The sequence below is a fragment of the Lissotriton helveticus genome, chromosome 6, assembly GCF_964261635.1.
Source record: "Lissotriton helveticus chromosome 6, aLisHel1.1, whole genome shotgun sequence".
Lineage (NCBI taxonomy): Eukaryota > Metazoa > Chordata > Amphibia > Caudata > Salamandridae > Lissotriton > Lissotriton helveticus.
The window spans coordinates 16,910,665-16,937,109 of NC_136067.1; the positions used below are offsets into that span (position 1 = coordinate 16,910,665).

At 44.7% G+C, this 26,445-nt stretch overlaps 1 long non-coding RNA gene across 4 annotated transcripts in view; it reads left to right on the plus strand.

Moving 5' to 3' along the window:
* LOC144761192 (uncharacterized) overlaps window positions 1–26,445 on the plus strand; it is a 132,791-nt gene that overhangs the window by 64,014 nt on the left and 42,332 nt on the right. For 3 of the 4 annotated variants that reach the window (XR_013595615.1, XR_013595618.1, XR_013595616.1), the window contains exon 2: window positions 17,993–18,119. This is a non-coding gene — a long non-coding RNA (uncharacterized LOC144761192). Of the gene's footprint in view, window positions 1–17,992; window positions 18,120–18,510; window positions 18,591–26,445 lie in introns of those variants that run through there. The other variant, XR_013595617.1, reaches the window with a different exon arrangement.

Consider the following 26,445-nt stretch of genomic DNA (forward strand, 5'->3'; position numbering starts at 1 on the left):
CTATAAGGGTGGTCTCGGTGCTGAAACCCGGCCGAAAGCCAGATTGTGTTTTATGCAGGATCGCATTGCTTTCAATAAAACAGTTCAGCTGACGTTGTACTAGTTTCTCTAGCATTTTCCCCGGTGCCGGTAAAAGCGAAATTGGCCTAAGAATACTGAGATCCTCTTTGGCTCCATTTGGTTTCTTTTTCAGTGGAAGCAATGTAGCATGTTTCCAGCCATCAGGGAAAATCCCAGTCTCCAAAGAGGTGTTCCAAATATGAGTGAGAGTGTCTACCAAAAAAGGGGAAATCATTTTCCACAGCTTGGGGGGGCATGGGTCATCTGGTGCCCCAGATTTGCATTTAACAATCTCGGCCAACGCTTTGTGCTGCACGATTGGTCGAAAGCAGGGAAGTGACTGAGCCCGTACAGTACTTACGGCAGAGTCTGACTTCTCTGTCATAACAGAGACCGAGAATGACTCATACACCATATTAATTTTGTTGTTAAAAAATTTTTGTTGGACATACCTCTTTGTTTTTTCAAGTTTATTGATAGATGATAGCAACACTTGTTCGAATGCATGTATTTGTTTTGGAATGTTCTGACTATTCATGGTGGCTGCAAGCCGGCAGAGAAAGCGACAACTGTAAACAGGTACGCTTTCATCAGCGTATCCGTGAGACATTGAGAAACAACCTAGTAAACACTTGGGGGCATAAGGTTAAAAATGCTTTCAATCTTTCCTTTTGTTGCTTGTTTTGCAATGGAAGACGCTGGTTAAGTTGAGACCAAAAACGAAAGGGTTCACACTAGATTTATTCACTACTGGAAAGGTACGTGACAGACGCGGGGCGCTACAAGCATCACTCGTGAGTTTTTTTGGGGGTGTTTAAATCACTAATAGTGTCCATTTCTCTCACTAGAATTGGTTGTGAATTAAGAGCCAGACCTGAAAATATGCCCTGAGAGGAAGCACCACTAGTGTTCCGTCTGAATTAATTAAAGTCCTTCTCGTTTTTTTTAAAACCTGGAAGAGTGATACAGGTGCAATTTTAAATATCGACAACTTTAATAGTGTAACGTAAAATAGAGAGGAGTCTTTGTAAATAAAACTTTATTGTTTTCTTTACATCTCACATAGAAAAGAGACAAAGCCCTGATGAGATTCCAGGAACTAGTTTCCTGGTTTCGAAACGCGTCGGTGGATTTGAAGGAGTGAGTTTTCTCATCTATAATGCATACTAGCAATTGCATATTTTATAGCTTTTTTCATTTATTGATTGTGCTCCTTGTCTTTGACTTTGTCCCTCATTTTTTGGAACAAAAAATATATATGTAAACATATGATGTTTGTCTGTATAAAATATTGTTTTTGGGATATATGATGTTATTTTGATTCAGTGTATATATGGAATGTCAATCTTTTGTGTGTAAATTGTATTGTATATTAGTGTAAATACATGAATGTACAGTTGTTCCTTTTTTCATGCATAAATGAACAAAAAGTCTTCAAAAAGAAAGTATAAAATTGAATGGTATAAATAAAGATACCGGGTCAAACCAAAGAACTGGTCATTTGACCTGTGCAATTAAGATTATTCAAAAGTAAGGGTGGTGTAGGCAAATTTTGTGGGTTTTTTTCTTCATTTTTTTAACATGACATATTTTCACTGCCTGTATTAGACTGAATGTTGCCCTTTTCTCCCTGCTGTTTTTTAATAGTAATATTAGATGTTTTAGGTTTTTTTGGGATCAGGTGTGTTCCACCCGTGATGATATCAGGACTCTCTAGACTCAAGGGGTTACAAAGTTTTTTAAAGGGGGTGAAATATCAGTGTCTAGGTCACTAATGCATATTTCATCTGGAATAATCTGAACACATCCATTTATCCATTTCTCTGCAGTCGTGTTAAGCTGAATGCAGTTTTCATCCACCCTCACACCCCTTGGTGCCATTAATTTGTCATTTGATGGGATAGACGAGGAGTCCGCGTTTAAGGTTTCTTCTACTGAGGATATTTATTTTTCCAATACACCTACGGCCCCTGTGAGATAATTTAGCAGAGGTATGTTTTTTTTTTGGGCTTCCACAAAGAATTAGTTGTCTGGCTTTCTCTTATCTTTTGTTTCCCCATTTTAATAGCACGTTATTCACAGAATGATGTATAAGAAATAAGAATGAGTCTTACTTGTTTCTCATATAGGGCAGGAAACGATAATTCTTTAGTCACGATCCATTAGTGGGGACCTTTAGTTATGCAAGTTTCCTGAAAGCAACTGACCAAGAGAGGTGGTTCAACCCAGCCTCCTTTGGGTTCTCACGGGCGCAGATGGGCCCACCCTTGGCCTGGGCTTTGACCAGGTGCGTCCTCGTGTGTCCCGCACTGCGGGAGCCCCCTCCTGTTATCTAAGCGCCCCCTGGTACTGTGATTGGCTTGTGGGCTCTTGCGGCTCCGGTTGTGATGAAGACCAGGCAGGGAGGCAGCTGACAGTGGGACCCGCGGTACGTGAAGCCGCTCCTGTTTTCTATGCGCCACCTGGTGCTGTGATTGGCTTGTGGGCTCTTGCATTCCGGCCGTGATGAAGACCAGGCAGAGAGGCAGGGAGGCAGCTGACGGCGGGACTGCTGACAGTAGTTTGTATCACTGTATCCTTGACAGTGATGCCTGTGGATGTGTAATTGGTAACATTAGTGGCCAATTGAGTAGGTACTCACCAGACTCTGTGCTCCTGGTATACCATGGATGCCCACCAGCAGAAGGATGGCACACATCTTCTCCTCCCAGGAAGTGAAATTTACTGGTAGTACAGGAGGGCCATCGTCAGTTCTTGACCTACTTTTGCACATCATATTACCTGTTCCTGGTATCATCCAGTGTGTGCAGGCAAGGTGCTTGAGCATTCCCCTTGTTAACTATCCTCTCCCACATCCTAGCTTTCTGGGACCGGGGGATATGTTGGACTAGGCTCCAAAATAACTGCGCCTCAGCTCTAACAATGTCATCTACAAGCATTCCAACTACTTCTCTGTGAACCTTGGGTGCTTCTTTAGGGACATGGTGAGGGGGAGGTTGAAGATGGAGGTGGGGTTGAGTGTGAATAAGTAAAAGAGTATGTGTTTGAGGGTGTCCTTAGACAACAAAAAAATGTGTGCAAGTTGTGTGGTGGATGAAGTGTGTAAATGAGGCAGAGAGCAGTGAATCAATGGCTATTTATGTGTCCTCTAAGCCGTTCTGTTGTTGTAATGGATCATGGTCATCTGTTTGGCCCTTTTTTTAGGTGGATTGGTGGGTGTGGCTAATGATTTAGACTTTTTGGGGGGCGTTGCCAATCCTCGTTTTGACAATATTTAACATTTTCCAGTTGCCTTTTGTGACACAAACTGAGACAGTTCAAAAACTGCATAGCATGCATCATCAACTGTTCGCTGGAAAAACAGAGTCTGCTTTATGCACGCAATGCAATATTTCAGCATTTACCTACGAGCTGGTCGCTTCAGGCTGATTTTTGGACTGACCGATCAAACAGATTGAACTCCGGATGAGTCGTGGGAGTAAACATAAAAAGCGTCATACTCTCTCATCAGTCAGCTCGCGGTTGACTTGTTTGGATAGCATTACTGAACCAAATCGATCGGAATGCTTTCCTAACAAGATCGTAATCGAATCATAAGTGTAGACATCAGGGGGCTTATTTACAAGGATTTAATGCTGCTGTAGTGTCATTTTGTTGATGCTGCAATGTTTTTTTTATTGTTATTGACATATCTACAAAGTGCCACTAGAACTCTCTAGTGACCCTTTTCACAGTTAGAGGTTATTTTAAACAATGCCAGTTCGACTAGTGGGACTTATTGAAAATGATATGCAAGGTAAATGTTCCCACAGAAAAAATAGCAAAACACACACCGCCATACGTACAAGAATTATCCTGAAAGTCACTAAAAATGAAATATGCAACTAGGTCCCATTAGGGGCAGATTTCTACTGCTAGGAAATACCTGGTCCTATAAATTCTGCTAACACACTTGTGTAAAAGTAGAACAGACTCACATCATGCTTGGCAATCTCAACTATGCCATGGATCTTCAGCTATTGCAGCTAGGTGCACCAAGGAGACCACTATCATCACCACCACAACCACAGAGGCAATGCTGGAAAAGGGAGCGGAAATGCAGTCAGAGGATCACCCTCTTAGACCTCAGGCAAGAGGAGGTCAGTGCCCATTCCAGGCTCAAGAAGGGGACCCAATATTTGTCTCCTGAACCGGATGGTACCAAGGCTGCAACCCACGTCCCAGCCCTTCAACAACATCCCTCCACAGGCAAAACTACTTTCTATTCGACATATTCTGGCATCAGGAACTTTCCAACCCACCATCGCTAGAGTGGCAGGAGTATCTTGGGCATCCTACCCAGGTTCTTCTCCACCGTCCTGGATGCCATCATAAGCATCATGCCACAGTACCTATACTCCACCAACACTGTGCAGCAGCAACAGGACAATAAGCAAGGCTTGTACGCCATTGCTGGATTTCTGCATATGTTAGGGCAATGGACTGCACACATGTGCCTCCTGCAGAAACTGCACAATCTACCACAACAGGAATCACACCTATTCAATGCTTGTGCACACAATCGTGGACTATCTGGGCTTATTTATTATTGTACTCGCAAAGTACCCTGGCAGTGCGCACGACTCCTGCCTCTGCTGCCAATATGCCATCATTTAGTGTGTTTAGAATGGGACCTATTGGGATGGCCTGCTAATTGGTAAGTACAACTCAAACACACAACATTCCACAAGGAACTCAATTATGTTGGAAAACATTGTCAAACTGCTCATGTATTGAATTCCACTGTGCATACATTGTTGCTGTCACCCCATTGCACTTCAAATATAAAATCGATAAAGTACAACATATAGTGAACAAGTTGCACATGTTGACACTGAATAAGTCAGTGTGGCCACATAAGCCAGTCTAATGGGATGAGGGACTGTCATGATGCTATGGTGGAGCACATGCTCATTTCATGTCAACATGGTAATGGGAAATATGTCTGCATAACATTGCAAAGCCTCATATATATGAAGTAAGGCAGGTCACTACTAAGAAAAACCTACATTTTTCTAATTAAAACATTTATGCCATGGAGAATGTGCTATCCCTTCCCAGCCAAAACAATGTAGACTACAACATGAATACACACATCCTCTGTACAGGCACCATGAGTCAGTGTGCAACTGGTGTGACACCCTAGGGAACCACAAAAGCAGATAAATAAGCATAGGGCTCATTATGATTTCCAAAAGGATCTTGATAATTATTCTGTGACACACATTGTAAGAGGGAAAACCACAGATACTACGGCAATGGTTTCAGAATCTGTAAATCTGAACACGAGGACACATGCACAGTCGTACAATTGTGGATGGTCATTTTGCCAATGGACAACATTATGTCATGAATTGAATGTAGAACCCCATTGATGTGCTATATGTCAAAGTAAGCTTAGGCTTTTACACACACATAGATGTTCTATTGCTGCATAACAACATGAGGACCTATGTGCCCGTACAATTATTTTCTAAGACACTCACGTAATAATGCATTCTAATGGGGAACATGACGGCCGGAAGCTAACGGCCATGACGGAGCTTCTCCCCCTGAGTATGGCGAGTATGGCGTTCTGAGTCCGGCAGCAGCTTGCCGGTCTCTCCGTGTCTGGTGCGTTTCTGCTCAGTTTTTTTCACAGCGGAGAAGTGGAGAAGAATCAGGGCGAGTAAGGTATTTTCTCTGGGTCCCTCCTAGGCTCTGACAGGATTGATTCTTTCTTTCTTTGTGAACGTGTGTGTCGAAGCCGAGCTGGTGCTTGAAAGTTTGGCGTTTCAGCTCCCCGCCTCCTGCTGACTCACCCCTATGACTGCACTTTTTTTTTTTTTAGAGATTCCCGGCTGTCACTAGTGTTGGAAAACACGGATGGTCTTTTGTGAAGGGGGCGGCCACCTTTCAGAGCCGGCTTGGCTCCGAGAGCTAGGCGCCGCACGACTGTGGCGAAGAAAGAAGGGCAGGGTGATCAGACCCGTTTTCGGAGCAGAGGCGGCGAACTCGGATCATGTGAAAACCCTTTGAGTGTATCGCTATAGCTACCCCCCTATTTGAGGAACTGTTGGATTTTGTGTTAAAAGCTGTGGCAGTTCAGGCCTACAAGAAAGTAGAAGCCTGGAATCAGAGTAAGATAGTCGGCAACCCGAGCATAACAAGTTTCGATATTGGGGATGAACGCAATCAGTACTCTGGCAGTGGGTGCCCGTATCCTGATCTTTGTAGCGATCCCCAATCCGATAGCAGGAAGAAATCCTGCATGGAGACAGACGTCGAAAGTGCAGTGGTTTGTGATCCCGAAGCTCCCATGCTAGAATTGGGCTCGGCAACCGTGTCGGTATTAGCCCAAAGAAATGTACATCAAACGAGAGTTACCCGGTATACATTAAGAAATCGGGTTGCTAACTTAACATCAGCTCCACAAAATCCACTAAATAAAAACCCATCCATTTCTCCACCTATAATTCAGGTTAAGCCTACTACACATAGAGGGAAAGGGAGGGGGGACATTCTGGAGCAGAAACTCCTCCTGAAAGAGGAAAGGGCTGGCGAAAAGCTAAAGGCGGTACCTCTGCTTCAGTGAGAGTAACTCCATCGCTGAAATCCTATTACAAGGTCCTCTCTTCATCCGGCTTTGAAAAGTCAAAGATAATGGCTGCAATTAATGCTGCACCTACTCTAATTGAAATTGATGTAAATAATGTCACTCCTACTTCGAGTAAAACACAGGCAGATACTGCACCGACTGCTTTGAACACTGAGGGCGAGATATCTAAGTCTAGCCACAAGATACAGATGTCATCATCGCCATTAGCGGACACAGTTCATCCCGCAATAGAACTTTCCAATAGCTTTTCCGCTCTAGATATCTACGATGTTCATGATGGTCAAGAGGAGCAGGATATAGCTGTGAGAGATCCGGGAGAATCCAAGAATGACTCATCTAATCAAGAGGAGGTCGGCAGTAATCATAACCCAGAGAGCACAGGCCCAACTAATAGCGGTGCATCTGTTAGTGATACCCATCCGATAGATTTTACCCGGGGGTCCTTGGCAGCTATTTTATTGGGCCTGAGGGAGGACATAGGGAAGCGTTTCCCCATATCAGAGACGAATCAGATGGCCATTCAGGCCTCGTGTGAGGCCGTGGCCAAAAAGGTGGAGGAGGTCTCCTTAAGGACTGACGCCCTGGAAGCAGAGCTCCCTAAGATCGAAGAAGCACTTGCCGCTTCCTCAGACGCCATGGATAAATTGGCTCAACAAAATCGAGAAATGCAGGATGACCTTGAAAGACATGAAAATCATTCACGGAAGAACAATCTAAAATTCCTGAATGTCCCTGAGGATCTCGAGGGAAAGGATATAATGGCGTTTATCGTTGCTGTTCTCAAAAATACAATCTTAAAGGACTCAACAGATGTTGATCAAGACTTATTGACGGACATCCAGAGAGTTAATCGGGATCCGTATAGAAGGAACCCTGCGAAGGAGCATCCCAGGAAGATCCTTGTCAATTTTCTGACATATTCAATCAAGGACAAGATTCTTTCCTTGGCCCTTAAAGCAGGCTCAATAAGATCAACATCCTTTTCTACCCCCCTTCTCTTTTACAATACGCTCTGATGTCTCTCACATTACTGCGACAAAACAATGGGAGATGGGGAAGAGACTTACGACTCTGAATTCATTGGGGGCGTGTGTCCAGCTTAGATTCCCCGCCTCACTCCGCGTAATGTGGAATAATCACATGCATAACATCGGTCATGTAGAAGAAGCAGACAGTCTGATTGAAAAAATCAGGGGGGGGCGATAAAGAGGGGAATGGTGAGGCATTGCAGCTGGTAGTCAGGCGGTAAGGATAGTATGAATATTATATTTCTATTTTCTTTTCTTCTTTGTCTCCTTTTCTCATTTCCAATGTATTCACTGTTGATACACCAAGCTAATTAAGCTAAATCACTCTAGAAAAAATACGCACTTTTTCTTTTACTAATCCATACAGACCGGGGGGGGGGAGAGGGTCCCGTCAAGGAGCTTAATGCTCATGAAGGACGGGAGGGTTCCCCAGGGAGGGTGGGGGGAGGTGAGGGTGGGTGATGGTAGGAAAAAATAAAAAAATATCCTTATTTCACAATAGGTAGTGGGTATCTCTAATCAGAAAAGTGGGCGTACCAGGCTCCAGGGGGAGAGAGACCAGATGATGGCGGATAATAAAATATCCTGTATTACCTGGAATGTTAATGGGCTTCGTTGTCCATGGAGGCGTATGTTAATTTTAAAATATCTTGAGCAGTCTCCAGCTAAAATAATTCTTCTCCAGGAAACTCACTTGAGTATCACTGAGGCAAGGGAACTTTTTGGAAAGATCAGATGGATAGATACATTTTTTTGCTCCGGGCAGTCCGTGATTACCAAAGGAGTTGCCATTTTGATTAAAGTGGGTAGTGGTGGCACATTAAAGTTTAGTTCAACAGATCAGTAAGGACGGTGGGTCCTAGCAGGGGCCGAGTTTAGTGGAAGGGAACTAACCATTGTATCATACTATGGACCAAACATAGACGATCCTTCTATCATATTAAACATACAGTCTACTCTGGTTGTGGTTAATACCCCTATAGTTATAGGAGGGGACTTTAATGTCCTTCTCGACCCCCAGCAGGACCGTTCCAACTATAGCCGCCGTATTGCAGCTCCGAGATCTCGACGTGCCATGAAAAACATGATGCACGAGCTTGGTCTAATTGATGCCTGGAGAGCTAAGAAGGGGAATGGGCCGGGTTTTACATATTTTAGTAAAATGCATGGGCATGCCTCTAGACTAGACTATGTTCTTATGGATAGATTATGTCTGGACAAATTAGTAGAGGTAGAAATATTGCCAAGTATACTATCTGACCATGCCCCTGTGATGTTCATTCTCTCAAAAGGGGTGTTTACCAGAGCGACCATATCCAGATGGACTTTAAAACGTACAGCCCTAAAGGACCCAGATATGGTTATTATGGTTTCTACATCCACTACCAACTATTTCTCTGATAATTGGGGATCAGCGCCAACTGAAATAGTATGGGACGCATATAAGGCCTATTTTCGAGGCCAGTTCCACAGCCTGATCTGTTCTTATAACAGGAAACAGAAACTGAAGTTTAAAATCTTAGAAGACAAAATCTCCAAACTAGAGAGCTTAAGGCAGATATCACATGTAGATAACTTACCACATATCCTGGTAGATCTAGAATGCCTCCGATCTGCATATCGAGGGTTGTTGGACCAGAAAGTCAAAGCACAGTGGGCTGCCTACTCTATGGAAAACTATGAGTATGGAGAAAAAGCAGGGGCAACCCTGGCCAGCAAGATAAGGGCAGACCGGGTGAGAAATAACATCAACAAATTAATTATCGATGACCAGGGCACCGTGTCTTCCAAACAAGAGGACATGGAAGAATGCCTTCTTACCATGTTCTCTGAACTATACAAGGAAGAACAGTCTCCAAGTGCTACAAATACACTTCGGTGGTTAGAGAGTATGGCCCTACCCAAATTGACAGACGAAGGGCGCAAGATCTTGAATGGACCATTTACGAATGAAGAAGTTAGTCTTCATATAAAAAAGAATAAAAATAACAAAGCAGCGGTCCTGACGCCCTCCCTGGCGATGTATACAAAGGTCTTCAGCATACTTTTTAATTACGTATATAGCCTGGAGGGTAGGGCACCACCATCTTGGAAGGAGTCTACAATTGACCTTATACTAAAACCCGGGAAGGACCCTCTTAAGACAGACTCTTTTCGGCCAATCTCCCTGTTAAATGCGGATTACAAGATCTTTACCAGTATTTTGGCAAGGAGATTGGCCAAACTGGCTCCCCTACTCATTAATTCCGACCAAAAGGGCTTTATGCCTGGTAGGCACATTCATGAGTTGACTTCCCAGCTGATTAGCAGCATTGATCTGGCTGTGGCACGGTCAGAGTCCCTGGCTGTGGCTGCATATGATGCCGCGAAGGCCTTCGACCGTGTCAACTGGGGTTACCTATGGGATGTCCTGAATGTCATGGGGTTTGGGACAATCTTCCCCCATGTACTGAGAGGCTGCTATGAGGGTGCTTAGGCTAATATCTTGTTGAATGGTCTATTGCCATCTCGTTTTAACATCAGCCCTGGAACAAGGCAGGGGTGTCCTATTTCGCCCCTCCTGTTCAACCTCTATATTGAGCCTCTGGCGCAAGCGTTTAGGTTGGACGACCGGATAACAGTTCAAAGTTGATGAGTACAGTTGTAAGCTCGCGTTGTACGCGGATGATCTGATGATTTATACAAGCAATCCGGCAGAGGTATTCCCCAGAGTAGAGGAGATAATGTCTGATTTTGGGCAACACTCAGGCTACCTTATTAACACCGTAAAAACTGAAACAATGTGTTGGGGGATTAACAACTGGCAAGGAGTTCAAAGTAGTCAGTTCAGATATCTGGGCATACTAATAATAAATAATAAATAATAATAATCATTTTATTGAGCGCCTGGCTGCACAAAACTGTGTGTCCCCGCGCTGACTGCAAGTTCAACCCATCCAGAGGCCAGAGTACAAGTAGAGGAGCTAAGCTGTGGGAAATAGATGCGTTTTGAGTTTGGCTCTGAACCTGGTTTCCGATGGCTCCATCCGGAGCTGTGTCGGTAAGGCATTCCAAAGCTTGGTGGCTAAGTAGCGGAAGGATTTTCCTCCCATTTTAGCTTTAGTGATGCGAGGGATTTTAAATAGCATCATGCCTGCTGATCTGAGGTCTCTGACCGGCCTATGGATGGTAAGAAGGCCTCTCAGATAGCTGGGACCTTTATTTTGGGCAATGCGATGTGCATAGCAGAGAGTTTTGAATATGATCCTCTCTTTAATGGGTAGCCAGTGAAGCTTGGCAAGTGCATTTTTAGTGGATGCTCTCCTAGGGAGACCAAGCACCAGTCGTGCAGCAGAGTTTTGAATGCACTGTAACTGGTGTAGGCTCCTCCTGACATAACCAATATACCCCAGATTAACATAAAGAGGGTGGCCAAGGATATTGATCAGCTTTTTTTGAGATGGCAGAACCTCCCTCTGATGATATACGGCTGAGTCAATTTGATTAAAATGGTGATACTGCCCAAGTTAACATACCTTTTTAATATGATACCCATGGTTTTCCCTGAAAAAATGCTCGGCAGAATCCAGGGAAAAATTGGAAGTTTCATTTTGGCTAATAAGAACTCCAGGCTATCGTGGAAGAAATTGAAAAGAAGACTGTTAAAGGGGGGTCTAGCTCTTCCAGATGTTCTGGGGTATGCTCTTGCTTTCCAACTAAAGAATATCCGTAGTCTCCTCTCTAACCCAGATGAATCCAACTGGGGAAAGATCTTGGGGATCATGGCTCATCAGGAAGAGGGAGGGCCCGGTATTTTGCACAAGTTTGGGGCACCAAAGTTCTATAAAAAGGTACGTCTAAAGGTTTTGAAAATGGCATTTTTAGTTTGGACCAGAGTAAAGGCAAGATGGGGCATAAAATACTATTCTGACTTAGCTCCAATTTGGGATTCCCCTGGCTTACCAATATGCCTTAAAGATAGTCTCTCTATTCCTCTTAAGAGGGCTGGCATAACAGTGTGGTCTGACCTGGTAACATCGGAATGGGTCCTTCCTTGGGAGGTGCTGAGGCTGAAGATTGGAGATTCTTTCTCCAGATTCAAATACATACAAATTTGTTCTTGGTTTTCTGTAGAGAAGCCTAACGTTTGTGGTAATTGGGACATTGAATTCACTCTTTTAACACCAGGGTATGAGAAAAAGAAGTGGGTTACTGGTACAGAAGTATGCTTGAGGTCGAGGAAGGACATACACCATCGTTGCATACTGTTTGGAACTCATCTCCCTTAGAGGTTGCTTCAAGTACACTATACGAAACATCTCTCCACTATCTCTACAGATTTGTTAGGTCTGCCTCTCTCAAGAAAAAACATTTCTTCGCCTTAAATAGGCTGTATTACACCCCCAAAAAGATAGCTAAGTTTGCCTCTTCACCATGCTGTTGCCCTAGATGCGGTTTACTAGAGGCCAATGATATCCATACATTCTATCAATGTCCCAGCTTAGACCTTTTTTGGGCCAATGTAGAGAGAGCTTTGGAGGGCATTTATAAGGTTAAAATTAAGTTGAACACAGTTAGAATTTTTTTTGGGTTAGACACAGATTTTGTTTGCAGGTTTAGGGAAACACAGGTGGCTTTATTTTTTAACCTTGTTCTTGTTGCCCGCAGAGAGATTTGTAAGACCTGGAAAGACCCGAGCTCCCCCCTGTACGAGAATTGGCTTAGAGCTGTATTGAGAATAGCACACCTGGAAGTTGGTATGACACAAAATGTAAATAGAATGGTGTGGGATCCCCTAATGGAGTGGGGAAATTAAATGAGGTTGGTCTAAAGCCTCGGGGTCCTATGATTACACCATGCCCTGGACAAAATGGGCTGGCCGGGCCGGCCCAAGGCATAAACAATAACTTCAGCCCGAGGCGCCCAGGACACAACTAGGGCTGTTAGTGTTTATTTGTGTTTGCCAACGGTGAAATGAGGACTCAAAAAAAAAAATGCATTCTAATGATCAGGTACAAATAGACACTGAGAAAGCAAAGCATTCCCTGTCTGAAGTCTGTAGGCCTGATTATAAATTTGGCGCAGCGATGACAGCACAATGCCGCCTTTGCTGCGCCAATGTCTAGCACCGCCGGCCGTATTACAAGTTTCAAATGGACTGATTTGGATATTGGTTGGTAAACCAACATCTAAGGTTTAAACTCTGACTGTTGTTTTCCAGAGACGGCAGTCAGAGTTTAAACCAGCCGGTTAGTCTGACAGGGTTTTAATCTGGGCGATCCTAACCTAAGATTTACGTCTTCCTATAGTACTTCGAAGGTAGATTTCTTGGACATAACAATCAAAGCGGTCAATGGGCTACTTGAAGTGGAACTTTTCACTAAACCTACAGCGAAAAACACGCTTCTTCATTTTACCAGCTTTCACCCTAAGACTCAGAGAGAGAGTATCCCTTTTAGTCAGTTCCTCCGACTGAGGAGGAACTGTTCAGAACTCAAGGATTTTTACAGACATTCAGAAATCTTGAAAAATAAATTCAAGGATAGGGGATATCCAAAAAAACTTCTCTCGCATTCCATGAAAAGGGCTAGGTTCTATAACCGGGAAGCGTTGTTAAATAAAGAAACTCGCGAGAAGGAGCCTCTTAAGAAAGTGGTGTTTGTAAGCTAATTTTCTACTTTCAGCAATCAGATTAAGAATATGGTCAATAGAAATTGGCACATTCTTAACCATGATGAAGAAACTAAACTTGAAAAACCGATCTTTGCATTTAAAAAGAACAAAAATCTACGAGATCTGTTGGTCCATACGTACAGAGAGGAAACTCACACCACCCAAAGAACGTTGGACAACAGTGTAGCAGTAGGAAACTTTAGATGCGGAGGATGCAATGTTTGTCCTCAGTGTCTACAGACAAATGAATTGAAGTATAACAACCAAACATTAAAATCTAAAAGTCTTAATAACTGTAGGAGTAGTAATATTGTATATCTTCTCCTTTGCCCCTGTGGCCTTGGCTACGTGGGGGAGACAGGGAGAGAGGCTAGGATCAGATTCCAAGAGCACAGATCAGACATAAAAACCAAGAAGGTTACAGCACCTTTAGTAGAACATTTTCCTGAAGCTGGCCAGAATGAGAATGAATTCTCATGGTTCATCTTGGAAAAAATCAAAATTGGTAATAGAGGTGGTAACATAATTTCCAAACGCAAAGCCCGGGAACAATGGTACATTTCATTTCTTGACACTGTAAGGAAGGGTTTGAACTCCAAAGAGCAATATTAATACCCTAGAAGATTTTTATGCAACTGTATACAGTATGAATATTTAAATGTACTAGATATAGTCTAAGTTGTTGTATGCAATATAATTCAAAGCATTTACAGTGAATAACAACAGATGGCTACTCTATGTTTGTTTAATATTATGATACTGATATTATGATGCTGCTATCAGCCTGTACAATTGAATGCATATTATGTACTAAGTTTGCGATATATAGAATACGACTAATGATTACACAACTATTTTGCTTATGTATATACATAAGTACCTGTTACAAAGAATGTTGTTTTTCTATTTTGGCGATTACTGTATATATGCATATTTAGATAAATCTATTATCGCAATTCATACAGCAAATGATCTGTAAAGGATATGGTTAGATTTATTGTGTACTATATCTTACTGTTAGAATTGCAATTTAAAATAGTAGGTGTCAGTTTGCTGATATGCTGATTCTTTTAAAATAATTTTTTATAAATGACTGTTTTTATTTTTAGGAAACGTTGGTTTTCTTACTATTGCTTTAAATCACGTGATCACTGAGATTTTTGTGCAGGGCGTGGAAAAATATAGCAAGACACTTTCGAGTGTACATGCCAACCAGGATCGTATTAACGTGGGTTTATATCATCACCGCGGATGTGGATTAGGTGGCCTGTCCCATTTCTTTTTTTTTTTTTTTTTTTTTTTAAAACCTTTATTAGCGTCAAAAGGATATACAAGTCTAGGCCTACAACCAAATCGGCCGGCCTCAATACGTAAAACAATCAGAAGTTCCAAGGCAAACATTACAGAGTCAAGCAGCAAGAAGCAGAGGCAATACAATCGTAAAAAGGGAGAATATACCTAGGAACCAGAGGGCCAAGACACAGGAGCAAAAAAGGTTAATTTTATAATATGGGGATAAGGCATATGACAGGCTCACTTTCAATGCAGAGACGTCCGAAATCCCAGAACCAGCCTCAGCGACAATAAGGGGGTATGGGGCCACAATACAGAAGAGGCAACACAATTCACACAGGAAGATCGGGATAATTTAGACATAATCGACACTTGAACAGTATCATCGTTACATGCCCACCACCCAAACCACAGCCAAGCCAGAACAGAGGGATCGGAGAAACATTACATCAAAACTAACCCGTCATAGTGACCTCTAGGAAAATGGAGGGAGGGGGACGGGGGCGAGGAAAGGAGGGGGAAGGGGGGGGGAAAGAAGGGGAGGGGAGGAGAACAAGACGGAACAATGAGAAAAAGAAATGAAATACAAAAACGAAAGAAAGAAAGAAGACACGCCGACACAGGCGTCCCGTGGCGGGAGTACAGGAGAAAACAGGAGTATCAGCACCAGTGAGGGTACAGCAATCGAGAAGAAATGCAACCGAACCATAAAAGGAGGGTTAACAACGCCACACACCTCACCCCGAACACACCACGGGAGGCAGGGACAGACGCGACATTACTATAAAGAGATACAAAAGGGCCATAGAACCATAAAACAAACAACAGATAGAACCCAACCCACCCAACCCACCCTGCACCCCTGTAGAAGGCTATGGCCTACCCTTCAGACAGCGTGCCTGTTGCCCTAAACCAGAACCCGAAATATAGCAAGAAAGAAAGAGAGAAGAACGAGACAAAAAGAAACAGAAACAAAAATAAAGAAAACAGGAGGGAGGAGCATAAGAACAGAAATCAATATGGTCGGCCACCGCCCTCCGCCCAACCAGACAATCGCAACAAAAACAGACCAGGACGACACCCCATCAAGCGCCATAAAACTTACAGAGGAGGGGACTACCCACCGCTCTATGGGTACAAACAACTGCGCCACTAAGTCGTATACCAATAATCAACCAGGAGTCGTGCATATCACCCCCATCCCTTCCGAACCACAAATCCCACCCACCACATGACAGTGTAGAATGAGATATTCAATACAAAACCAGCACACAATCGAAAAAAATGTTGACTACCATGTAGACATGGGGGGTAAATCAGTCCGCAAGTGAGCAAAAGTCCGCGCAGAGAGTTTAAATGCATCAGCGATCGCAGCACGGGTGATGAAGAACAGGAGTTCAGTTTCGCCGCTTGGGAAGGCGAGGGGGTCTCCGTAGTAAACAAAGGCGAAGCCATCGGAGCAGGTGCAGGCGGCAGTCCACCAATATTTCTAGGCATCCGAGCCGAACAGGGCCGCGGCACAATGTCCAAGTCCCCGGGGTCAGAACCTCGAAAAACAGGGAGCTCCAAAGTCACCGGCACACAAAATGATCTTCGATCAGCGGCAGCAACACCTGCGACCATAGAGGGGGGCGAGGCAATGGAGTCACTGAAACAAGGGGGCGGCAAGAAGAAATGGCTGCTCAAAATGGCGGCAGATCGTGGCGGACTCACAGGGATATCGGGGGTCAGGGATGCGCGCAGGGCTCTTAGAGCTTCCAGGATATCTCTGACCGTAAGCTCACGCTCACTAGACCGGACCCCCGCGCAATTAGGCAACCCAAGCCCGCCGCCACAAGGCGATTCATGCTTCAGACGGTCGGCCGCCATTTCGCGAAGTCAGCCCAGTCGCCGCCCTCTGCGACCCCCAAAAAACAGTTCAAAAATGTAGGACTTCACAGAGCTCCGGGGGGTTCCCAGCAATGGCAGCCTTGGTGCCGAAAGGATGTCCGCCCAATGCGGGTCTCCGCCTACACCAGCACCGGCGCCCCCAACAAGCAGAGTCCGGGCGCAGAGGTCCAGGGCCGCCGGTCAAAGCAGCGGCGGGGGGAGGACCCCTTCACAGAATCAGTCCCCGGTGCATCTCAACCACATCAGCCGCGCGATCACCAGGGCTGGCCCGGATCAGGATCGCCAGGGATTTTCGCACAACGGCTCTCATCATTGGTTCACTCTCCCGACCGGGGCCGACAGTCGTCGGACCCCACAGGCTAGGTCCCGGTCTAGGTTCCACGGAGGCCCCGGTCTTGCGGAGGGCACAACTTCGGAGCCGCTGCACGTCGAGACCTCCGAGCCAAATGGTGAGTACCAGCGAGGTGTTCCGTTTCCGATTGTCCGATAATGTGTCGTCTCCGGACAGGATATTATACAGGATACATGATCAGGCCGGAGGGCTGCGGGAGCCGAGCTAAAAGGCGACCATTACGCTTGCAAGCTTGGCTCCTCCGCCTGTCCCATTTCTATCTCGATTCCTGTAAGGGGCGAGCAGTGAACCGGAAGTAGATAGTACTAATCCGGAATCAGATTGAGATTGAGACTGCATAGCCATTGCGTCTCTAAGCGCGGGAGAATTTTACTATCTAATAAGAGAATGTGAGATTATCCCAGTCGGCACACTGTTGCGATATTTTCAGACGAGTACTCCGGTTTCAGCAAATAGCAGGTATGATGGGTGTTAGAATAAGGTCTATGCCCGAAAAGGGGATAATGAGGGTAACACTAATAATACTCCTTATATTTGTTTAATTTCCAGTCTGCGGGCAGTCTAGCTGGGGAAAAGAAAGGAAGAGGGTTATTATAATTTAAGAGCCCCGTACCGGACCGAGCTAAGAAGCACGTTTGTGACTCTTACCGTTAATCATTTAACAATATTTTATGCAAGGACCTTATCACTGTCAGGTAAAGAATTTTTTATTGGGTCATGTTGCATGCTTCCCCGTGGGCTGGCGTAGGGAGAACGCATATATTTACGCCTTTACGAACTAAAAATATCGATAAAATAGTGTGTTCCCTGCCAGATATATATGAAATACAACGTGATATGTACCGCATACTATGCCCTTATTTTTGTGGCGGATAACCTACAGAATATTAGAAATAGTATGACCAAATAATTGGTAACTATTGCCTTAATATAATGAAAGGATCTCTTTCAGTTACATGAGTATTTCCGCAAGTTTACGGAAAAGACCCGTTTCGCTTCTATCTATGTAATTGAAGATATACTGTTATTATCCCTCCTGCCTAAGTGCCAACTGAAAATCTCAATATTCCTTCTTTGTAGAAAGCCGAGGAACATGTGTGGTCATTGACCCCTCAGTGATGTTCTCATTCCACTAAATGATTTTCTTGGGAGCACACATTGATACAGCTGACATTTATTTTGAGCGTTATCTGTACCCCCTAATGAGGTAAATAACACACTAAATAATTTATATTGTGTACCATCATTGCAAGATATTCTCTGGTAACTGAATAAATATTGAGTACAGCAAGAAGAGAAGCTGACTCTATGACATGCAATAGGGTGGGAGTACAACACTCTATTCTATCCAAGACATTCAAAAGCCTAATATTCTATATATGTCGTGTTTTATCCATTTCAATATAATTAAATGGTGATCTTGTACTTTATTAGACAACTATAATGTCATTTGACATTTATTAAATGATATATGAGAATGTCACAGGAGTGATTGAATGGATTTGTGTTGTGTAATAGATGTAATACTATAGGTGGTGAAGGAGAGTTGCACAGATTTTGTACAAGTCATTTATGTACATTTATATTTTTTGTTTCAGACATTGTATATATTGTGTGGGAAATTACAATTTTAATCCTGAAGAAGGTGTTGGCCATAAATTACAAGAGCCATAACCGAAACGCATCAATGCTTACACTGAGACTTGACACGCTAAATCAATGGATATAACTGTCTATTGTCTAAAGTTAAATTCATGTATAGAACTGTGTGGGCAATAACTGTTGTTGTGTGACAAAGTTACCCAAAGGGGAAACGTTTCTGACATAGGGTTCTAATAGGGTCAAGGATCCCGTCGCCCAGTCCAAAGGGCCTCATAATCCCTAACGGACAGCATTGCCACCGTGGGGATTATGATGGCACTTTCCAACAGCAGTTCCATTTCAGCCTTTCCGACATGGAGCTGCTGTTGGGAAGTGCCGTTTGGGGGGCCTAACAGGGCCCCCTTTCCTCTGGCCCTCCGGTCATGGCCTGCCCTTCACATCACTGCACAATGTGGTAGGCACCATGATGTGCAAAAACTTCAATTTTATGGAAGCTTGTGCTGCAGACGGTTTCAGCCTTTCGCACAAGCTCCCATTGAAAAATGTAAGTTTGCGACTGCATCATAATTAGGTATTCTGAACCGCTGACCTACAGTCGGGCAGTTCCCTCACTGAAAAGGTCTCGAGGGGACGCAAGTCCACCCAACATTCAATCAATCAATCAATCAGGGAATTTGTAAAAGTGCACTTCTTACCCGCTAGGGTCTCAAGGCACTGGGGGGGGGCGCTATAGCTAGTGGTCGAAGAGCCAGGTCTTAAGCAGTCTTATGAATGCTGGGAGGTCTGCGGTCTGTCGTAGGAGGAGGGGGAGGGTGTTCCAGGACTTGGCAGCGCGTTGGGAGAAGGATCTGCCCCCGGAGGTGGTTCTATGGATGCGCGGGACGGTGGCTCGGTGATGGCCTTCATGCCCTGGTGTAGGTTAGATTTGGTGGTGAGGGGGTCTTTGGTGAGGGAGAGGATCAGTTGGGTGTCGTCGGCGTAGGAGATTATGTTGAGGTCGTGTAGTCTGGCGATGTGAGCGAGGGGGGCCATGTAGATGTTGAACAAAGTCGGGCTGAGTGAGGATCCCTGGGGGATGCCGCAAATGGTAGTGGTGGTTCCGGAGTGGAACGGGGGGAGGCGGACTCTCTGGGTTCTGTCGGTGAGGAAGGAGGTGGTCCAGTCCAGGGCCTTGGCTAGGATCCCTGCATCATAGAGGCGTGTGCGCAGTGTGTGGTGGCAGACGGTGTCGAAGTTGGCAGAGAGGTCCAGGAGGATGAGGGCCGCTGTCTCGCCATTGTCGAGTATGATTCTGATGTCATCTGTGGCGGCGATGAGGGCGTCTCGGTGCTGTAGTTGCTGCGGAAGCCTGACTGGGAGGGGTCCAGGACGCTGTTGTCTTCTAGGTAGTGGGTGAGCTGGGTGTTGTTGATCTTTTCCATGACTTTAGCAGGGAGCGGAAGCAGGGAGAATGGCCGGAAGTTCTTGAGGTCGCTTGGGTCAGCCTTGAGTTTCTTCAGGAGGGCGTTGATTTCGGCGTGTATCCAGCTCTTCGGGAAGGTAGCGGTCTCAAAGGAGAGGTTGATGATGTTACGCAGGTGGGGTGCGATGATGCTGATGGATTTGTTGGGGATGTGGTGGGGGAGCGGGTCAGACGGGGAGCCTGAGTGGATGGTTCTCATGATCCTAGTTATGTCTTCGGTGCTCACGTTGGTCCAAGTGGTCAGGGGGTCGTGGTCGGTGGGGCTCGGGGTGTTCGACGTGGCGGGGTCCGTGGGGTGCGTCCGGGGGGTGAAGCTATTGTGGATGTCGGTGATCTTGCGGTGGAAGAAGACAGCAAGGGTGTCGCACAGGGCTTCAGATGGCGGAATGTCGTTGGTGCAGGAGCTGGGAGTGGAGAGATCTTTAACGATGTTGAATAGCTCTTTCTGTTGTGTGCGTTGTTGTCGAGGCTGTCTTTGAATGAGGCATTTTTGGTGGTCCAGATGAGGTGGTGATGTTTGCGGATGGCGTCTTTGTGGGCTGTACGGTTGGCGGGTGTTCTGTCGTTGACCGAGATGTTCTCCAGTTTCCGGCAGGTGCGTTTAGAGGCTAGGAGCTCCGGGGTGAACCAGCTGGCTCTCTGGCTGGTGTCTCTGTCGGTGGGTTGTTTCATGGGTGCTACGGTGTTGGCACAGTCCTCCGTCCAGAGTCTGAGAGTGCGGGCACACTCCTCGGGGTCGGTGGGGCTGGTCGGTGGGTGGAGAGCGAGGTGTGTTTCTAGTCGTTCCTTGGTGACTTTTCACCAGCGTCGGCAGGGGATCTGTAGAGTGCGATGGTGGGAGACGGGTTTCCTGAAGGTGAAGTGGACGCAGTGGTGGTCGGTCCAGGTGAGCTCTGAAGTGTGGCTGAAGGCACCGTGGGGGCTGGCGGTGAAGATGGCGTCGAGCGGGTGATCGGCGATGTGGGTTGGGGTAGTGACGATCTGACTCAGTCAGAGGGTGGTGAGGTTGTCGATCAGCGTGGAGGAATTGCTGTTGTTGTGGTAGTTCAGGTTGCCGAGCAGGATGTAGTTGGTGGAGGTCAGGGCATGCGTGGTGATGAAATCGGCGATGGAGTTGCAGAATTGGGGACGTGGGCATGGTGGTCTGTAGATGAGGGTGCCCCTGAGGGTGGTCTTGGGGTCAGTGTGGATCCTGAAGTGCATGTTGTGGAGACTTTGATGGTGTTCTTGTGGATTATGGCGGTGCCTCCCCCGGCTCCATTGGTGCAGTCTCTGCGTGAGATCTTGTATCCATCGGGGATGGCCACTGCGATGTCTGTGGTGGAGGCATCCAGGTCTCGGTCAAGAAGGCGACGTCTGGTGAAGTGGTGGTAAGCAGGTCCCAGAGCTCGACGGCGTGCTTGCTTGCGGAGCGGGTGTTGAGCAGGATGCATCGTAGTTGGTTGGGTTCCGCTGCTGTGGTGATCTCGGCGTTGTTGTTGCAGGAGAAGTTGCAGTTCTGGCAGGTGAAGGGGCCGTGAGTGCGTTGGGGGGTGGCCTTGTAGCATTTGGGCGTGCGTCCGTGGTTGAGAGCGATGAGGGTGCTGGCATCATAGCGGTGGTGTGTGTTGCGGGTGTTGTGAGGGCCAGGGGTTCTGGCCCTGGGCGTGGTCCAGGCACGGACGGGTGCAGATGGGCTTGCCTTAGGCATGCCTTCAGCGCGTCAGCGGCGCGGCCGCGCAGCAGCCACCATTTAAGGGGGCGGGGGGGAAGGGAGGACCAGCTAGGAGGCGGGAGGTGGGAATGCGGGCAGCGCATGGGCATGGGGGCGGGGCGTGAAACTTGGCAGGAAAAGGGCACGAAGCGGGCCTAAAAATAAAGGGCTGGGGCACAGGCACACAGGGTACAAAAAAGAAGGATGGGGCACAGGCATGCAGGGTGCAAAAAAGAAGGGAAGGGGCACAGGTACACAGCAGAGGGGAGAGCGTAAGGCAAGGGGGCAGCAAGCACGAGTCAGCAGGCTGGAGGCGGCAGCAGGAAGGCAGAGTCACTGGTGGTGCTGCAGCGGAGGGGGAGCGACCTACCAGAAGGTCAGGAGTGGCACATTGTAATGAGAGACTAAATAAATGATAATTAGTTCCTGATAAATACTTATATTAATAGTGGAAATATTTTTAAGTGCAGGTTGTGAGATTTGTGGGGTTACAGGGTGACAAGTAACTAGATTAAAATTATTTACTAAATATGTTTTTGTTAATAAATAATTCCCAAATAAAAATATGTATTTGTATAAAATTATTTTTGTATTTTACTTATAATAATATTTGTTGTTGTGTGCTATTCATTTAAAATTGTAATATGATTTTATTTCTTTTGATGTGTAATATTAAATATAAATGTAGTTCTTTTGTTCATATTTATATTTTTCTTTCTTCAGTTTGTTTTTTAAATTAATTTGTTTTTCTGTTCACCTGACTGGAGTGAGAATAGTACATTTTCCCCCTCCACTTTCAAGCACCCTACTTGTGCTCTGACTGGAGTGAGAATTTACTCCTCTGCAATCCAGCATTTCCCTACTGTCACACTCATTGATTGGGGAATAGTACATTTTAACCCTCTGCGATCAAACACAGTACTTACTGTTGTACTGACTGGAGTGGGAATAGTACATTTTACCTCTCTTCAATCCAACACTTTCCCTACTGTTGCACTGACTGGAGTGGGAATAGTAATTTTTCTCCCTTCGTAATCCAACACTTTGCCTACTGTAGCACTCATGGGCGTGGAGCTAGTGAATTTTACCCCTCCGCAATCCAACACTTTCCCAGCTGTTGCATTAACTGAAGTGATACTTGTAAATGTTACAGACTTACAACACTTTGGGCCTAAATATGATGTCCGTCGGAGGCCATTTCGGAGGAAGGAACCTGACCATAGGTCGGTGGTTCCGACAACTCCATTAGGATATGGATAGGATAATGGGAGCTTGAGCGGCAGGTTGAGAAAGCTCACAGCACAAGCACCCATTGAAAAATTAAAGTTTATAAACCTCCCTGCACTGTGTGCCAGGCACACCATACAGGGATGTTTAGGGGGCACCCAGTCCATTTCAGAAAGGCGTAAATGTATTGACTGATGAAAAAAGGCTTTCTAACAGACATTGAAATTAGGCCCTTTGTCTACTTTTTATAAGTTCTAATGGGAATAGTATATAAATTATGTTTAAAATGCTTTTGTTCAGTTTATATTGTTTACAGTTTTATTAATATGTTTTTGGTTATTTAAAATGATATAATATGTATATTAATGTTTTTAATATTATATGAATTTTTTGCAAAGTATACATTTTATTTTGTTTGAATTTTCTTATTTGAAATGTAACGGTTTGTTTACTAAATATTTTATGTTATTAGATATTTATGTATATATTGTAATACAGTTTTTAAATTAGATACATGTATATAAAGATTTTAATATTATATATGTTTCTTTTAAAATTTTGAAAATAATCATAATTGTTATAATTTTGAATCTACTTATTACACATATTTAATTGTTATTAGAATTAATATTTATTCAATTAATGCTTACCATTTTAATTCATATTCATTTAAAAGTCGTTATTCTGAAGAAATATCTAATATTTTGAACTTTTAATTAGAAAGATAGGGAGTCAATATTTTTAACATCTATATTTTTCACTTGATATTGTTGTAACTTGATATTTAGTACTGGATATTTTGTCAGTGAAACATGTAATACATATAGATATGTGTGAGGCTACTCATTGGGTGTGCAAAAGATTGTGCAATTCATCTTGCACAGTTGATCCCTCCTTAGTAAGTTTACAGGACTGGAATCACACACTACAAACGTGTGAATTTCTCTAAAATTACCGATACAAACATCCATTTGGTTCTGTGACAGGAGTCCTAATTTGTTTATTAGAAACGCCCACTACTTGGATCGCTTCTCCCGAGAGGGATATGTTTGGGATGTCTGCTATTCTCACAGTAGAACGAGTAGCACCATTGACCAACAAAAAGGCAATATAATTTCCCTTCACTTTTCCCTCAATGAAAGGTCCTGACTGATCTACCGGCTGGGATGCGCCAAGTACGCATACCTCTTCCCCCCTCTCAGGCACCGTCAGTATTCGTCTTCAAAAAATGTGTCCTGTAAAGGAAACTGTGGTGTTACCGTATTTTTCTTACCACTTCCCTCTCGAAATCCGGTGTCCACACTGTATTTGGCTTGACTCATAAAATCTGGCATAGGAGCCTGAGGTAACTGATTCTGTATTACCTGTTGTGGCTGTCTCATTGACACCTCATTCTGCGTCTGTGGATTTAAATTTTGATTTTGGACATTATTATTCAGTACTAATTTACACTTGTTTCTCCAATGCCCCAATTTTCTGCACCCATGACAGGGAAACTTTTTCTTTGCCTCTTCTTTACTCATTTTTCCACTAGGTTTACTTCCAATACCTTCACCTTGTCCATTCCCTCTTTTCTGTTTGTTAGCTTGCTGATTTAACTGAAGTTCCTGTTGTTCTGTCATTTTTACTTGAGCCCACATGACTTTTTCCTCTAATCTTTTTTCGCTTGTTATCAATTTTATACTCACAGTTTTTTTCATACTTGAGAATCTCGTCGACGGGCTACGCTTGTCAACATAATTTATGTTCTTTACAACACTAGTACAACACTCTATTCTATTCAAGACATTCAAAAGCCTAATATTCTATATATGTCGTGTTTTATCCATTTCAATATAATTAAATGGTGATCTTGTACTTTATTAGACAACTATAATGTCATTTGACATTTATTAAATGATATATGAGAATGTCACAGGAGTGATTGAATGGATTTGTGTTGTGTAATAGATGTAATACTATAGGTGGTGAAGGAGAGTTGCACAGATTTTGTACAAGTCATTTATGTACATTTATATTTTTTGTTTCAGACATTGTATATATTGTGTGGGAAATTACAATTTTAATCCTGAAGAAGGTGTTGGCCATAAATTACAAGAGCCATAACCGAAACGCATCAATGCTTACACTGAGACTTGACACGCTAAATCAATGGATATAACTGCTCCTTCTGTGATAATACTACAAATTGGAGTTTGATTAATTGTCTTCCTACTAGCGTTTGTCATCACTCTTTTAATTGGAACCATTTTCCTTTGTGTATGTTTCCCATTTGTTTATTTGTTATGATTTGATATGTACTAATTGTTTTTATTGATGCTTCATTGTTTTTAATGTGTAATAAAATGTACATTTTTTGGTAAACACTTATCACCTATAGTTTTCTGTCTATTGTCTAAAGTTAAATTCATGTATAGAACTGTGTGGGCAATAACTGTTGTTGTGTGACAAAGTTACCCAAAGGGGAAACGTTTCTGACATAGGGTTCTAATAGGGTCAAGGATCCCGTCGCCCAGTCCAAAGGGCCTCATAATCCCTAACGGACAGCATTGCCACCGTAGGGATTATGATGGCACTTTCCAACAGCAGTTCCATTTCAGCCTTTCCGACATGGAGCTGCTGTTGGGAAGTGCCGTTTGGGGGGCCTAACAGGGCCCCCTTTCCCCCTGGCCCTCCGGTCATGGCCTGCCCTTCACATCACTGCACAATGTGGTAGGCACCATGATGTGCAAAAACTTCAATTTTATGGAAGCTTGTGCTGCAGACGGTTTCAGCCTTTCGCACAAGCTCCCATTGAAAAATGTAAGTTTGCGACTGCATCATAATTAGGTATTCTGAACCGCTGACCTACAGTCGGGCAGTTCCCTCACTGAAAAGGTCTCGAGGGGACGCAAGTCCACCCAACATTCAATCAATCAATCAATCAGGGAATTTGTAAAAGTGCACTTCTTACCCGCTAGGGTCTCAAGGCACTGGGGGGGGCGCTATAGCTAGTGGTCGAAGAGCCAGGTCTTAAGCAGTCTTATGAATGCTGGGAGGTCTGCGGTCTGTCGTAGGAGGAGGGGGAGGGTGTTCCAGGACTTGGCAGCGCGTTGGGAGAAGGATCTGCCCCCGGAGGTGGTTCTATGGATGCGCGGGACGGTGGCTCGGTGATGGCCTTCATGCCCTGGTGTTGGTTAGATTTGGTGGTGAGGGGGTCTTTGGTGAGGGAGAGGATCAGTTGGGTGTCGTCGGCGTAGGAGATTATGTTGAGGTCGTGTAGTCTGGCGATGTGAGCGAGGGGGGCCATGTAGATGTTGAACAGAGTCGGGCTGAGTGAGGATCCCTGGGGGATGCCGCAAATGATAGTGGTGGTTCCGGAGTGGAACGGGGGGAGGCGGACTCTCTGGGTTCTGTCGGTGAGGAAGGAGGTGGTCCAGTCCAGGGCCTTGTCTAGGATCCCTGCATCATAGAGGCGTGTGCGCAGTGTGTGGTGGCAGACGGTGTCGAAGTTGGCAGAGAGGTCCAGGAGGATGAGGGCCGCTGTCTCGCCGTTGTCGAGTATGATTC